The sequence below is a fragment of the Nycticebus coucang genome, chromosome 15 (genome assembly GCF_027406575.1).
Source record: "Nycticebus coucang isolate mNycCou1 chromosome 15, mNycCou1.pri, whole genome shotgun sequence".
Taxonomy (NCBI): domain Eukaryota; kingdom Metazoa; phylum Chordata; class Mammalia; order Primates; family Lorisidae; genus Nycticebus; species Nycticebus coucang.
This window is the reverse complement of record NC_069794.1, coordinates 76069996-76085870: the sequence shown is the minus strand read 5'-3', so window position 1 is coordinate 76085870 and position 15875 is coordinate 76069996. Positions and strand designations below refer to the sequence as shown.

Genomic DNA, 15875 nt, shown 5'->3' with positions numbered 1-15875 from the left:
GTTTTCAGCTGGTTTTTGTTCTACCCTAATGAAACAGATACTCTGGATTGAAGTCTCAGCTGTGGAGAAATATCAGCAATTAAGTCACCTCACCCACCACATGCAACAATTGGAAAAGGAAAACCAAACCTTCCTACAACCGTGCACCCAGGGCACCACCTGATTTGTCCTCAGGTGATTGATTCAGTTCAAAAGGTCCAAATCAATTGTCTAAGTCTGCACCTGTCTCAGGTGAGAGAGTTTAAGAGGTCTCTGGGAACTGGATCACAGGGGTGTGGTGACTATTCTGGTGTGGCTTTCTCCAGTGTTGCGTGGAGTCAGGAGGAGCCACCCAGCCAATAGATCAGTCTGGGAAGATTGATGCCTCCTTCCCCAACTTGCACCACTGTCACACCCTGTCACGGATAGCCCTGCAGTTGGCTGACCCAGTTGCCTGTAGTGAACCAATACTCCAGGAGTTTGCACCTGAATCACAAGGAAGTCTGCCAGGCCACTGAGCTCTGCCTCTCTCTAGCAGGAGGAGGTGAGGCCTGATAACTTCGGGCACTTGATGAAAGTTGTGGGGTTTTCACTCAGGTCCAGTCTCACCCCTGATTAATGTTACTGACAGAACAGAATAGAACAACTTTGCAGTTCCCCTGCAGAAGAGAAGCTGAATTGAGTTCTAAATCAGCTTGTCTTTGCTCTTGTATTGTCTATAGGTTGACGATCCCCTGAGGGCCAGGTGGTCTTAGGTTCAGTAAAGTGGACCTCTGGGTCAGCCCCACCTTGGGAGTTTCCCTGGTTTGCCAGTTGGTGTTGCCTCAGGCAAATCCTTTACTCACAGTCTCTGGTTGCCAAGGGAGACAGGGGGTGTAGCTTCAGAATATCCGGTAGTGAGCTCTATTGCTGTCAAAAGAGGGTACTGTTTTATGCCTCAGGGAACCACTGCTCTGGTGTGTCTCCCTCCCAGCTAACCGTTCTCTCTTCGTTACCGCGCCCCAGAGTCTGCATCGACTGGCTTCAGCCCCGGCACTGTCCACACCCCTCGAGCAATCGCCCAAGAGTCTGGACTCCTGGGGACAGGCCCCCAGATCTCAGAGTGAGAGCTGAGGGGAGCGCTGGGAGCCCAGGTTTGCAGGCAGAGAATACACACAGTTCCACACAGTTTTATGCCTGGCTGTATTGTCGCCAAAAATGGCTGCCACACTGTGCCTCAGGGAACCACCGCTCTGGTGCAGCTCCTTCTCAGCCGCCCGTCCTCTCCTCACTCCCGCACCCCAGAGCCAGCACTTAGCTGGCTGCAGACCAGGCACTGTCCACACCACCCCCTCAAGAAATCACCCAAGAGTCTGGACTCCTGGGGACAGGCCTCCAGACCTTGGAGTGAGAGCAGAGGGGAGCATTGGGAGCCCAGGGTTGCGGGCAGAGAACACACACAGTTTTAAACAGTTTTATGCCTGGCCGTATTGTCGCCAAAAGATGGCTGCTGCACTCTGCCTCAAGGAATCGCCGCTCTGGTGCAGTCCCCTCTCAGCTAACTCTCCTCTCCTCGCTCCCGAGCCCCAGAGCTGGTGCCGACCAGCTGCAGTCCAGGCACCATCCACACCCCTAGAGAAATCACCCAAGACTCTGAACTCTGGGGGCACTGGCCTCCAGACCTCAGTGTGAGTGGAGGGGAGTGCTGGGAGCTCAGAATTCCAGGTAGAGACTATACACAATTTTATACAGTTTTATGCCTGGCAGGAGAATGCTGTGGCACCCTAGTATGGGAGGTAGGTCCAGTATTTAGAGGGTCTCTCCCATGGAGTGTAGTGGGAGGACCTTTGAACTCTGCCTGATTGTTTGTGTGGCACTCTGAGCCATTCTCATGGGGGAGGGGACTCCCGTCCGCTTGGTGATGGATTTTGTACCTTTTGTTTTTATCCTGGTGGTCGCAGCTCGCCTCAGCGAGATTGAAGTGCATTCTTCAACCTTCTCTCTTAGTGCAGCTCAAATCCACCAGGTTACTTGCTAAATTTTTGTCTTTTAACTCTCCTTCTGGACGGGAGCCTCTGTGGAAAGCTGGCTTCAGTCAGCCATCTTGTCTACTCCCTCCAATACATTCCTTTTGGAAAGATGTATGGAGAACACTTAGAGATCAAAAATAGATCTGCCGTTCAATCCTGTAATTCCTCTACTAGGCATATACCCAGAAGACCAAAAATCACATCACAACAAAGATATTTGTACCGGAATGTTTATTTCAGCCCTATTCATAAGTGCTAAGTCATGGAAAAAGCCCAAGTGCCCATCGATCCACGAATGAATTAATAAATTGTGGTATATGTACACCATGGAATATCATACAGCCTTAAAGAAATATGGAGATTTTACCTCTTTTGTGTTTATATGGATGGAGGTGGAGCGTATTCTTCTTAGTAAAGTATCCTAAGAATGGAAGAAAAAGTATCCAATGTACTCAGCCCTACTATGTAACTAATTTACGGCTTTCACATGAAAGCTATAACCCAGTTACAACCTAAGAATAGGGGGAACAGGGAAAGGAAGGGGAGGGAGGAGAGAGGATGGGAGGATGGAGGGGGATTGGTGGGATTACACCCGCGGTGCATCTTACAAAGGCATATGTGATACTTAATAAATGTGGAATGTAAATGTCTTGGCACAATAACTAGGAAAATGCCAGGAAGGCTATGTTGACCAGTGTGATGAAAATGTGTCAAACGGTCTATAAAACTAGTGTATGGTGCCCCATGATCACATTAATGTACATAGCTATTATTTAATAAAAATATATATATAATTAAACAAAAAAAAATTTTCATTAGCTGTTATTGTTTAAAGTAAGGGAAGTTACCATAGTAGTTCTGAGGGAAGTTACCATAGTAGTTCTTTTCCTCAAGTTGCTTTTACGCTTTGGGAAAGCACATTTATGACAATGTTATCTGGGATTTTTACTCAATAACTCCTGCTGGTTACTTTGCATAAAATATCTTTAAGTAGGGTTGAGACCTATACAGGGATAAAATATTACTAGTCTGTAAAAGTAATTTTACATGTTCTCTTTTATGACAGAGAACAGCACTGGTTCTGTTATGTTTAAAATAAATCATTTCTTGGTATGTGTTTAATATTTCTTCCCTTGCTGCTAATTCTTGGATAGAAACCATTCTGTACATTTTGATAGATTGTTTTCAGAAAACTCTCTTATCAACAGGTGTAGGATAGTTACTTAAAATTGTACATTTATAGGGAAGTTTCACAGCACCAGGTTAATGACTGCAGCAGTCCTGCAGGTTCCCCCTTCAGTTTCCATAGTGGTACTGGAGGCCGGTGGAACCTGTGCATGAGATCCTGGACAGAAGGAGGGAGCACCCCTCATAAACATGGGCCTGGAAGCCAACATTAAGATGGGTTTCGGTCATGAGCAAGAATTTGGAGCCCTCTGTTTAAAATGCAAAGGAAAATGTGAAGGGTTCAAACTGTATTTCTGGAGAAAAATATGTTGTTATTTCATGGCCAAGAACATGATATCCTCGGAGCAGTGAAGAAGATCGAAAAGTGTGAAGACACCAAGTATACCACCTTGATTATGAAACTAAAATCAGGTAGAATTCCCATGTATAAATGCAATATTATGATATCGACCAATCCAGCTGCTGCCAAGAAGAATGTCTTCATTGACACAGTTACCTATGAATGGGCTCCTCTTGTCCAGAATCAGGCACTGGCCAGGCAGTATATATATATATACACATATGTATACACAGACGTTGCCCAAGGAAAAGCAGCCAGTGGCAGGCTTAGAGCAGGAGTAGTACCAGAAGCAGCAGCTTGTAAAGCAGCTCCCTGCTTATGACCGGGCCTTTCAAAGTGCCATGAGTTGTCTCCCAAAGAAGTGAAAGAAATGGAGCAATTTGTGAAGAAATATAAGAATGAGGTTCTGGGAGTAGGCAATGTCAAACTCCCTGTGAGATAGACATTCAAGGGCCCAATCAAATGTACATCAGTGGTGGAGACAAAAGCACCTCAGCAGTAGTGGGGACCATGAAGGACAAATCTGCCAAGGATAAAAGAACTCAGTATTCCTCCTATTCCTGCAAAATGAGCATGAAGGAAGGAGATCCAGCCATGTGTGTTGAAAGGTCTGCTATGATAGACTGTGGCACCCAGCTTATTTTATCTGCAGCATCTGCTATGCAGGCCTGGGTGACATGATTTGTTTCTGAAAGAGTGAGAAGCTGTGCTGTGGCCGATATTACTGTGACAGTGAGAAACCCCAATGTGCTGAAAATTAAATGGGATGAATGCTATGTATATTATTATTCAAAATAAAGTTTTTTCACTTAAAAAAGCAAAATTGTATATTTAGGATAGAGTAGTTCAGATACTCGACTTCAGAAATGTAAAAATGCAACGAAGACTGGGTTTGGAAAGCATATTGTAGAATTGCATGTCAAATTCTGAAGTTATGAAGAGTAGATGTTTCAATTTGGGATTATAAAACCCCATTCATGATTTTAGAAACAAATTGGAAAAAAAAATGGTTAAATTTTAATTTTAGTCTAGTGACATTATTTTGTATTGCGTAGTCTTTTGTATATTTTAAGACTTGAGTTTTTTGTCTTAATTTATTGCTAAAAATTTTAGGCAAAGCACATCTTTACCAGAGAATTTCTGATTTCTGTTTCCTTTTCCTATGATTTATGTTATATTGAGGGTCTTTTGGTTTAAGACTAAATTAATATCTTTTTTGTCTGTTTGTTTATTGAGACAGAGTCTCATTTTGTTGCTCTCAGTAGAGTGCTGTGGCATCATAGCTCACAATAACCTAAAACTCCTGGGCTCAAGCAATCCTCTTGCCCCAGCCTCCCAAATAGCTGGAACTACAGGAACCCACCATAATGCCCGGCTATTTTTTAGAGACTATGTCTCACTCTTTCTCAGGCCGGTCTCAGACTCCTGAGCTCAGGCAATCCACCCAGAGTGCTAAGAGTACAGGCTTGAGCCACCATGCCCGGCCTAAGCTAACACCTTTTATAAGCGTGGTAGGTTAAATGTCTTTTACATTCTGGAATATGTATAGTTTAATGAATTAAATTTAATGGGCCTAATTGAGGTGAAGAGATTTAATATTTGTTAAAATGAAGTTAGTCAAATCCCATGTCACTAAAATTTTAATAAATAGAAGTTTTATAATTTTATTTTTTTCTTTCCATTTTACAAGTGTATATATTAAAGTACATCTATAGCCTATGACCTGAATCTATTGAAGTACTAAGAAGAGACTCTTAAAACACGTCACTAAGGATTTTGAAACCAGATATAGGTATTCCAGAACCTTCTATATATGAGCTCAACTGCTAGTACCGTCTCCACAACTTCAATGGCATTGGTTGCTGTATAATTCCTGCCAGAATTATCAAAATTTTTGCATTATCAGGGCTCCCTTTAACCTCCCAAGAAGAACTAATACTTTTAAAGAAAAGTGTGTGTCTTTATGTTTATAGAAGGATATTTTCTTTAATTTGTTTCTTCCTCATACTCCAAAAAATGGAAAAGTTATCAAATTATACCTACTTTCTAGATGGCAGCTTGGAGCATAGCAAGGAATTAGAGAATTTGAATTCTATTCCCAGTTCTTGTAGTTTGTGTTTTTTTAAATGAAATGATTACTGTTATAATGTCCAAAAGCTGGTTTTAATATGAACAGCGGATTCTGGTACATTGTGACTAAGGCTTAAGAATGCCTGTCTTAAGAGGACAGTGTTACAATATTAATGGACAGTGCCAAACACCCAGGGCTTATCTATAATTTAATCTTTGTATGTTACCTGATTAGCTAGCTCCCTCCTCCTTCAATGTGCTGGTACCAGACACAGAGTCAATCAGATCCTTCTGATGTTTGTATGGACTTTGGCAACATGTCAATAATGTGCAAAGCAAGTTTTTATAATTAAGAAATCAAGTTTATTGAATTTTATTATTGAAAGTTGAAATTTAACCATGTATGAAGAAAAACCAATAAAAGAATGTATTCTTTTTATGAAAAAATCACATAAAACTAACCCATGAATTCAATAAGAAATGAAAATAAAAACAGATTATCCTAACTGATAATGAGAAGACAATTCAACAATTCATCAAAATGTTGTGGGATACAGCAAAGTATTGCTTAGAAGACAATTTATAGCTAAATGTTATGTTAGAAAAGAAGTACAAAATAATGAACTATAAGTTTCTTAAAACAGGAAAGCAAATTAAATCCAAATTAAGTACAAGGACATTTAAATGGAACAAAAAATGCAACACCAATATAAAAAAAAATGAAACTAAACAAAGAGATCATTTAAAACATCAATAAAATTAATAAAATCAATCTCTAGATCGATCAAGAGAAAAGTTCAAGAGAAAGGCTAGGCTCATTTCATTTATCACAAAGACCTAAAAAATATGGAATGCTCTTTGAATATGCATGTCATCCTTGCATAGGGGCCAGGCTAATCATCTCTGTATTTTTCCAAATTTAGTATAATATATGTGTTGTCAAAGCAAGTACAATGTAGAAAACTTTTATATTGATATACCACTGTAAGAAAGAGACTATAGTCCTATGACCCTCATCATTGATCTTCTAGCATACAACTTCTTATCTAGCATACAACCTTCTAGCCTCAGGGTCTCACTGTTCTGTAGGTCTTCCAGGCCATCTAATCCTTGGATTGCAGCTGATAGGATGCAGACTGTTTTCCCCAATGGGAGACCCCATAATTCTACTTCTTTCTCCAGAATCCTAGTCCCATTTCCCCCAAGTAGTTTTCTCCCTCCTCTGGTCAAAGCCCTCCTCATATAGTCATCCTCATCCAGAATTTGCCAGCCAGAATAACTGTCATTGGGAAAGGTATTTCCCTTAAGAGGGCATTCCAGCTCTACACACAGTGATATGCTTTCAATCCTTTTATATCCAAAGTGGACTAAATATCTTATAATTCTCATCAGCATGTGTCTCAAGTATTCAGCATCATTATAATTCTTAAAACCTAGATTGTTCAATCTTGGGTAATACCACCTATAATACTTTCAGTTGGATTGAAAAAAATGTATTTTCATTTCAAAGACCATCTCTAGTACAAGGCTAAGACCAGGTCCATACAACTTTCTAATTCTTTTTGAGATCCATCCTGATTTCCTGTATGCAACACTTGGAGTAACAGCATGCACATCTACCAAAATCCAGCAATAACATATAGTAACAGAATCTGGAATGACAAAGATCTATTTAAAAATCAATCCTATTTGTATTACTAGGAAGAACTTTAATTTCTCAATTCAAAGCTTGATATTTGGGTTATTGCTAGATTGCATATGGAAAGTCTTCCCTAATACCAAATAGATGGGTCCTTTCTAGTAGTAGAATCTCCAAACACTCCTCCCTTTGAGTATGGTAATTTCTCCAGAAAGTTCAAGCTTCTATTCTTTACAAGGCAGAAATATGCTACATCTTATAAATAACACTTCCCCCAGTCTCTTCTTTTCAAGAGTAAAAGAAATCTGTATGACCTTATTTGATTAGTTAGGTTTGAAGATTTTGTTTAGTTTTGGTTTAGGAAGTACATCTTAGAAGTGGAGGTTTATGTAGGCACATTTTTTTTCTTTAAGTTGCTGCTGCTCATTCTCCTCTACAGGAGTTAATATTTCTTTGTCTTCACTTTCCAAATTGTTAAAATGAGAACAAAATATTACATGTACTTTCCAAGTGTGGATTAATCTATGTAGAGTACTAGTTAAGTTCTCTGTAGTTTTTATCTTGCTACTTCATCTGTAATAAGTCACTGTGTAGGTAACAGTAATTTGTTGACATCTGGGGAGAAATAGCTCAGAATTGCAGGTCGTAACACCAAGCTCACTGAGACCAAATTAGCAAATAAACAGATACAAAGGCTACCAGACACACGAGCCCATAGATGCACAAACAGACGGAGACACAGACATACAGAGAACACCCACGACAACAACAACAAAAGACAATTACAATAAAAATAGTGATAATCATAAAATAATTGAAAAATAAGGAAAAAAGTGGTGTTCATAAAAAAGTTAGAAAAGAAGAAAGGAGAAATTAAAAATAGAAAAAAATAAAAATAAAAATATATCTATAAACAAAAATAATAAAATTTTAACAATCGCTCCTCCAAGAAAATGGTGAGGAAAAAAACAGAACAAAAAAAGAGAAAAGGAAAAAAGGCACCAACCACAAAAATATTATTCAGATATATATGTAGAAATATACATCTGTATGTATGATGTAGGGATCAACTTTTGTAGAAATATATTTATGATGCAATATACTTTCTGGACACCAGATGGCACTGTGAGTGGTTCCCAGGCTTATACCTGATTCACAGTTTATACTGTTACCGTGGTAACCACCCTACCTGGCCAATCGCCATTTTGGAGTTTCTGTAAAAGTTTGTCACCTAACTATTTTGCAAGCTCAGCTGCTCTGTTCCAGACAGCACTTCTGTCTGACCTCCCAACTCAGTGCAGGAGTCCACGCTTCACAAATCTTTCCACTCTGCTCCCAGGTTCTCCTGCAAACTGGTGACTGCAATCAGCTGTGGGGGGCTGCTGCTGGCTTGCAGGGCTGCTGGCGGCTCCCTCGGCTGCTGAAGGGTCCCAGGGCTGCAGCCGGTTCCATGGCTGGAGCGCTCCGGGACCTTATTCTCAGTTTTGTGGTTCAGAGTCTCCCTTTTGAATTGGGACTTTTGAGTCCAGCCACCTGCCAGTTCACTGGGCAGCCTGAACTGCCAGCCCCCTCCAACATTCCCCACCAGGAATGCTCTGGTCTATTTAATCACTCCTGTTGTTCTGGGGGAAGGTGTTCGCCATTTCAGATATTTCAAAATGTCTGTTTCCCAGGAGGGATCCCTTCCCTTCAATTTTCCATCAGGTTGCCCAGCTCCCCGGGGTTTTGAGTGGCTCTCCTTTCAGGCTCCACCCTCAGCTCAGGAATAAATTTTCGTCAATTGGGTTTTGCCAGTAATTGCAAGCTGCTGTCCTCCGTAAGGGAGGGGACTGCCAGCCAGCATGGCCAAACAGGGAAAAATCTCTGCAACAGAGTCTGTGGTTTTAAATTACCCCTCATATACGGCAATCCACCAATTCGCTTAGCGTCTCCAGCTGTCCATCCACACCAATAATCCACACACAGGAAAGGTCCAGACCCCTCTTCCTCTCACCTGATGACTTGGGAGAGGTGGGCTACACGTCCATCCCATCCACCATCATGTTCTGCCTCCCTTTCCTTGGGGGGGGTGTTGGTAGGCTTTTGTTTTTATTTTTGAGGGGCTTTTTTTTTTTTTTTTGAGACAGAGTCTCACTATGTCACCCTTGGTAGAGTGCTGTGGCGTCACAGCTCACAGCAACATCAAACTCTTGGGCTTAAGTGATTCTCTTGCCTCAGCCTCCCAACTAGCTGGGACCACAGGCATCCACCACAATACCCCGCTATTTGTTGTTGTTGTTGTTGTTGTAGTTGTCTTGTTCAGCAGACCTGGGCCAGGTTCAAACCCGCCAGCCTGGGTGCACGTGGCTGACACCATAACCACTGTGCTATGGGTACTGAGCCTGAGAGGCTTTATTCAAAGAAGCTATGGGACAGAAACTTGGAAAACTTTATTAGTGGTTTTCAACCATCCTAATGCTGCAGCCCTAATGCTGCGAACCACTGCTTTAAATGGAAGATAGTTGAATGAATAAATATAAAGGTGGCAGTGGAGTGAAGTTGTAGAAACAGCTTTTGGTTGGCATGCTTAATCCATTAACACTTAATTTATTTGAGGATAGAGTAGGATTTATGTGTGTATTTTGCTTTTTGTTTTCTGTATACCTTAAATGGGTTTTGTTCTTCTCTCTCCCCATTACTTTACTTAGACTATGGGGAAAGGGCCAAGGAAGGGGAAGGGGGGAGAGGTTTTGGTGGAGGGAGGGTAATGGGTGGGGCCACATCTACGGTGCATCTTAATGTACACAGCTATGATTTAACAATAAAAATAAGTTAATAAAACAATATTAAGTAGATATTTTCTAGTATACCACTTTTTTTTAATTTTTTATTTAAATATATATGTGTGTGGAAGGGTATGTGAAGTAATAGTTTCTTAGTGGTGTCCTAGGAATTACAATTAGCATTTGACTTTAAGGTTAATACCATGTGACTGTCAATCGTATGTAAAACTTTGTTGTTATATAGCTGCATTTGCCTGTTCCTTGATGCTTTTTATTGTTACAAATTAAATCTTTCTATATAATATGTCTGTAATACAGATTTATAATTATTTTCTTATTCAGTTGACATATAAATCAGAGGTAAAAAGGAGTTCTACACAAAAGTACATTAAAACTGTCTTTTATATTTACCTTTATTGGAACCTTTCCCAGTGTGATTTCTTCCTGTGTATTGAGTTACTGTCTAGTGTCTGATTCTCTTTAGTATTTCTTGTAGGGCCAGTATGCTAGTGAAGAATTTTTGTCTTTATTTGGGAATGCCTCCTTTATTCTTGAAGAATAGTTTTGCTGAATATGGAATTCTTGGAGTATCTTTCAGCCATGAATATGTCACACAATGCCTCTGGACTCCCATGTTTTGGGATAATTATGAAAATCCCTTTTAAAATTATCTTTTTGTCTTTATCTTTTGACAGTTTGATTTTGATGAGTCTTAGTATGGGTCTCTTAGTTTATCCTACTTGAAGTCAGTTAGCTTCTTGGAAGTTTAGATTAATGTTTTTCATAAATTTTGAGAAGTCCTCTGCCATTATTTCTTCAAATATATTTTGCCTCTTTCTGTTCTCTCCATCTGCAATTCTCATTATTCTTATATAGTTGATGTCTCACCAGTCTTGGAAGCTCTGTTCATTTCTGTTCATTCTTTTTTCTGTTTCCGTATATTTGACTCATCTTCATATTCACTGATTATTTATTCTGACTGCTCTTATCTGCTGTAAAACCCATACATTGAATTTTTCATTTCACTTATTGTGCCTTTCAACTCTAGATTTTCTATTACTTAAATGTTATACTATTTCTTGAAGTGATAATCAAGTGAGTATTTCCAGACACTCTCCAGGAGTGTTGGTTGAAAGACCAGTCCTTGGACCCCTAACCTACATACCAGTCCCTGGACCCCCAACCTACATATCAGTCCCTGGACCCCTGACCTAGAGTCCTGAGATTGAACCAAGAGTTCTGAGATTTGGGCTGGGGAGTGGGGAATATTTCTCAATTATGTTATAGTTGGGATAGCACTGGTCTATGAATTGAATTTTTCTTATGACTTGGGCTTAAAAATAAAACAAAACAGTAGGCCATTTTGAATACATTATCCAAATGCAATTTTATAATTCAAATGAAAACTGAATTTTCTCACTAATTTTTTAAATTTTAGAGTACAAATTGACATTAATTCCAACATAAGCTGTTTCATTCTGTAGTGATTAGTATAGTTCAAAATAAGCTATTGATAAACTATACATTTGTAATGTGTGAGCCTGTGCTTGTATCTTTCTTATCTTATTTTACTGTGAACTGACATGTATTCATTGAAACTTAGTGAAAAAATAGAAGCAGTGGATAAACCATCCTTTATTTTGGGTTCAACTCCCACCATCTGATCTTGGACACGTTCCTTAACTAAATCAGACAACCATGTTGTTGCATGAAGGCCTCTCATGATTCCTCAGTTGTATCATTAGATGCTCGTCAAGCTGATTTTGCTCAGGTGAGTTGTAAATTCATTTTTAGTGACTGTTTTTTGCCCTTCTATCATACAGTTTGTTTGAATTTTGGCATTTTTTAAACCCATGTATTTTGACAGTTTCTGTCTTATTGTTGATTTTCCTTCAAATATTAAACCATTTATCTTAATTTAATTTAAAAAGTATTGATTCGGTGCTGCTCACTTCTTAAACTATATGATTATTATATCATTTAATCTATTTCTCATGTACTTCTAGAAGATGGCTCCTTTTCTGTTAGTTTGGCATTAATTCCGAAGTGTAATTAACTCATGAAATAAATAATGCATGTTATTTTTATTTGTAGACTTCATCTGTGTCTTGGATTCTCTTCCCCAGGTGTGTGCTGTATCACTCAGCAGTTTAGGCACAGCTGACATGACCACATTCATGGTCAATTCACTATAATGAAGACAAAACTAGCTCTATTTGAGTTCACTGACAGACATATTGGAAATGCTACAGTTTCTGGTAAATTTTTCTACAAAATGACTATTCACTGTCATGGAATCCTATCATATATCTCTAAGTTACTGGATTGGTAAATGGGCTAATTTCTATAAATCCTTTGATGGAGTCTGATGGGAGGACACACATATTCACTATTTTAGTTTTGAGCTTTGGAGGAGTGAGAATTTCTAATGGTTAAGATACTTGATTCAGACCATAGTACATGATGGTAGAATGAAGCTTTTCTGATTAATTTGAACAGTTATTCTGTTTAGAGATTTCCATTTCTGAACTATGAATAATATGTGGTAATTTTCAAGCTTTGCAGCTAGCCCAGAATGTGTTATAGAGGATAGATACATTTTTATTGGTGTAAACCAGTGTTAGGCAAAACATTACAATTTGTTATACCAGTCACTATAGCCCTGTAAATCAAATAGTACCATTTAAAGTGTATGTCAGGGGGGGAAAAGAGTGCATATAATGGCTACAACAAAGCTATTTGTAAAATCTACCAAATACTTGGGTTCCACTTTTAATAGTGATTATTCATAGATGTGATGGTGTTTTGTTTTGTTTTGTTTTGTTTTAAAGAAAAACACCTCTGAGAGTTTTGTGCTATCACAAATACATAAACAATTTGAGAGTTAAGTTTTGGCTTTTTCTGAGGAATGAGTTTTTGATATGTTATAATTTATGGTATTTTATAGTATTTTGTTTTAAAACAAATATGTCAGAATTAGCTACTTTCATGGTTTAAAGTCAAATAGTTCTACAGAATTTGTTATTAAACCCCATAATATACCATCCTCTCCACCTCAGCATTTCTCTTATTTCTTCCTCTAAAGGAAAATCTTTTTTAATTCTTATAGTTGTTTCTTTTCATATTTATATTTGTAACTCTAAATGCTTACGTGTATATTTCTAGTTACAATTTTTTTTTTTTAGTCTTAGATGTAATGTATTGAATTTACACTCTGGATTATCAAAATTTGTTTCTACACACACACACACACACACACACAGAGCAATATGGCCATACTTAGACTTTTCCATAAAATTATTTTCATACTAGCAATGAAAATAATTTTCATGGTTGGGGGTCACCACAACATGAGGAACTGTATGAAAGGGTCACAGCATTAGGAAGATTGAGAACCACTGGGTTAGACCAATATAGTGTTAAATTATTATGACTATGTAAAGGCTATTGAGCCATGTAAAGAAAAATGATTAAGTTTCCTTTCTTGGATAACTTTTGTTTTCTTTGGAATTAGCAACATTTTTCTTTTAAAAATCTTATTTTTTTCCTGTATTTATCATTAATTCAAGCCCAAATCTTAGCCATTTGTCTGAATCTTTTCTTACATGTTCAGATATATCAGTTGATTAATTTCTGTTATCATCAATTATTTACTTTTCTTAAATGTTTCATAGTTATTTTATGCATGATACAAAGTTCTTTGTCTATGTGTTAATTGAGTTTATTAGTTTGTTCAAGTTCTCTATAACCTTGCTTATTTTTTACCCCCATTGGATGTGTCAGCTGGACTTTTCCCATGTATGTCAATATTTTCCCCAGAAATCTCTCAGCCATATATTTATTACTCTGGTGGCATTTCCATAATTATTCTATTAGAGGGTAATTCAGGTTTCCCTTTCTTTAGCTTCCACTGTCAGTTTTCTTAATGCCCTTCCAAAGCCCACTGGCAGTCTCTGGGCATTTCAAGAGGTCAAGCCCCAGTGCAGAGGAGCTTCCCAGCCTGTACTTGCCTTGTGTGTAGTTTGTGCTCAGGAGCCAAAGCTAGTCATGTGAAGCAGCCCAGAGCAGTGTGAGAGCCCGTGATACAAGAGTGTGGCTATTAGAAGGCCTGGCTTATTGGGGTCTTCCAAAGTAAAAATTTACCTTTTGGGGTAAAGGACTCTTGATTTTCAGATTTTTTTTGTGTGTGTGTGTCCATGGTCTATTAGTTCTTGTCCCACTCTTATTTAGCTTCTTCTAGTGTTTAAAAAGTCCAAGTTAGTCTTGTTCTCTTCCTTCCTTCCTTCCTTCCTTCCTTCCTTCCTTCCTTTCTTTCTTTCTTTCTTTCTTTCTTTCTTTTCTTTCTCTGTCTCTCTCTCTCTCTTTTATCTATCTATCTGGAAACATACAAGGATCTTCCTTTGAGTTCAGATATTTCCCTAGGATATTTTTAGATATGTATCTCTTTCCATTATTTCCATTTTAGACTATGGAGAGCCATTAGAATTTGAAGATTCAAACCTTTCTCTTGCTCAATAAAGTTTTCTATTATTTCTTTAATCATCACTTCTCCATATATTACTTTTTATAATTACCTTTAGACTTGAGGCTCCTATCCTTGGTTGGTTTTATCTCATGGATCAGTCCTCCAATTTCTTTTAAATCCCTTTAATATATTTCCTGGATATTTACTATATGTTACTTTTCTTCCAGGTCAATTTTTGTTTTGGGGAGTAACTCTTCCCTTCTTCACTTCCATGAAGTGTTTACATTTGTTTTTGGCTGATTTCCTGGAAGTCTGGTGCCCTCTACCAGAATAGTGTACCTTATACCCAATAAGTAATTATTTACCCCTTAACCCCCTTCACCCTCCCTCCTTCTTAGTTTCCAATGTCCATTACACCACTTTGTAACAATATATACCCACCCTTTAGCTCCCACTCTAAGTGAAAACATGTAGTGTTTATTTTTCCATTCTTGAGATACTGCACTTAGGATAATGGTCTCCAGTTCCATCTAAGTTACTGAAAAAGACATTATTTCATTCTTTGTTATGGTTGAATAGTACTCCATGCTATACATACACAACCTCTTCCTTATTCGCACATCAGTTATGGGCACTTTGGTTGATTCCATACCTTTCCTACTGTGAATTATGCTACAGTAGTCTTTCATGTACAGTAGTCTTTTTGATATAATGACTTCTTTCCCTTTGGGGAGATACCCAGTCAAGGGATTGCTCAATCAAATGGTAGGTATACTTTCAGTTCTTTGTGGAATCTCCCTACTGGTTTCCCTAGAGGTTATACTAGTTTAAATTCCCACCAACAGTACATAAGATTTCCTCTTTCACTGCATCCATTTGTTTCTTTTGAATTATGAACAATGCTTCCACAACATTTCTGTATTTTCAGGTCATTACAAAAGTTTTAAGATACACAAAAATCAAGAAGTGTAAAATCCATGTGGATGAAACAAATGAAACCCTCCGTAAATGTCTTAGCACAATATCTAAGAAAATGCCAGGAAGGCTATGTTAACCAGAGTGATGAAAATGTGTCAAACGGTCTATGAAACCAGTGTATGGTGCCCCATGATCACATTAATGTACACAGCTATGATTTAATAAAAAAAAAAAAGAAACCCTCCCAGCAACTCTGACAAGCTGAGTGAGTTGAAATTCGTCAAACTGTGCATAAAACCAGTGTATGGTGCCCCAGGATCACATAAATGTACACAGTTATGATTTACTTATTTATTTATTTTTATTAAATCATAGCTGTGTACATCAATATGATCATGGGGCACCATACACTTGTTTCATAGAATATTTGACACATTTTCATCTCATTAGTTGACATAGCCCTCCTAGCATTTTCCTAGTTACTTTGCCAAGACATTTACATTTC

At 38.4% G+C, this 15875-nt stretch overlaps 1 non-coding gene and 1 pseudogene across 1 annotated transcript; one reads left to right on the top strand and one right to left on the bottom strand.

Moving 5' to 3' along the window:
* Window positions 1–3365: 3365 nt before the first annotated feature.
* On the top strand, window positions 3366–4277 carry LOC128566494 (testin-like; annotated as a pseudogene).
* Window positions 4278–6426: 2149 nt separating this feature from the next.
* LOC128567074 (U6 spliceosomal RNA) lies at window positions 6427–6530 on the bottom strand. The gene has a single exon (XR_008374746.1). It is a non-coding gene; the product is annotated as a U6 spliceosomal RNA (small nuclear RNA).
* Between the last annotated feature and the right edge of the window lie 9345 nt (window positions 6531–15875).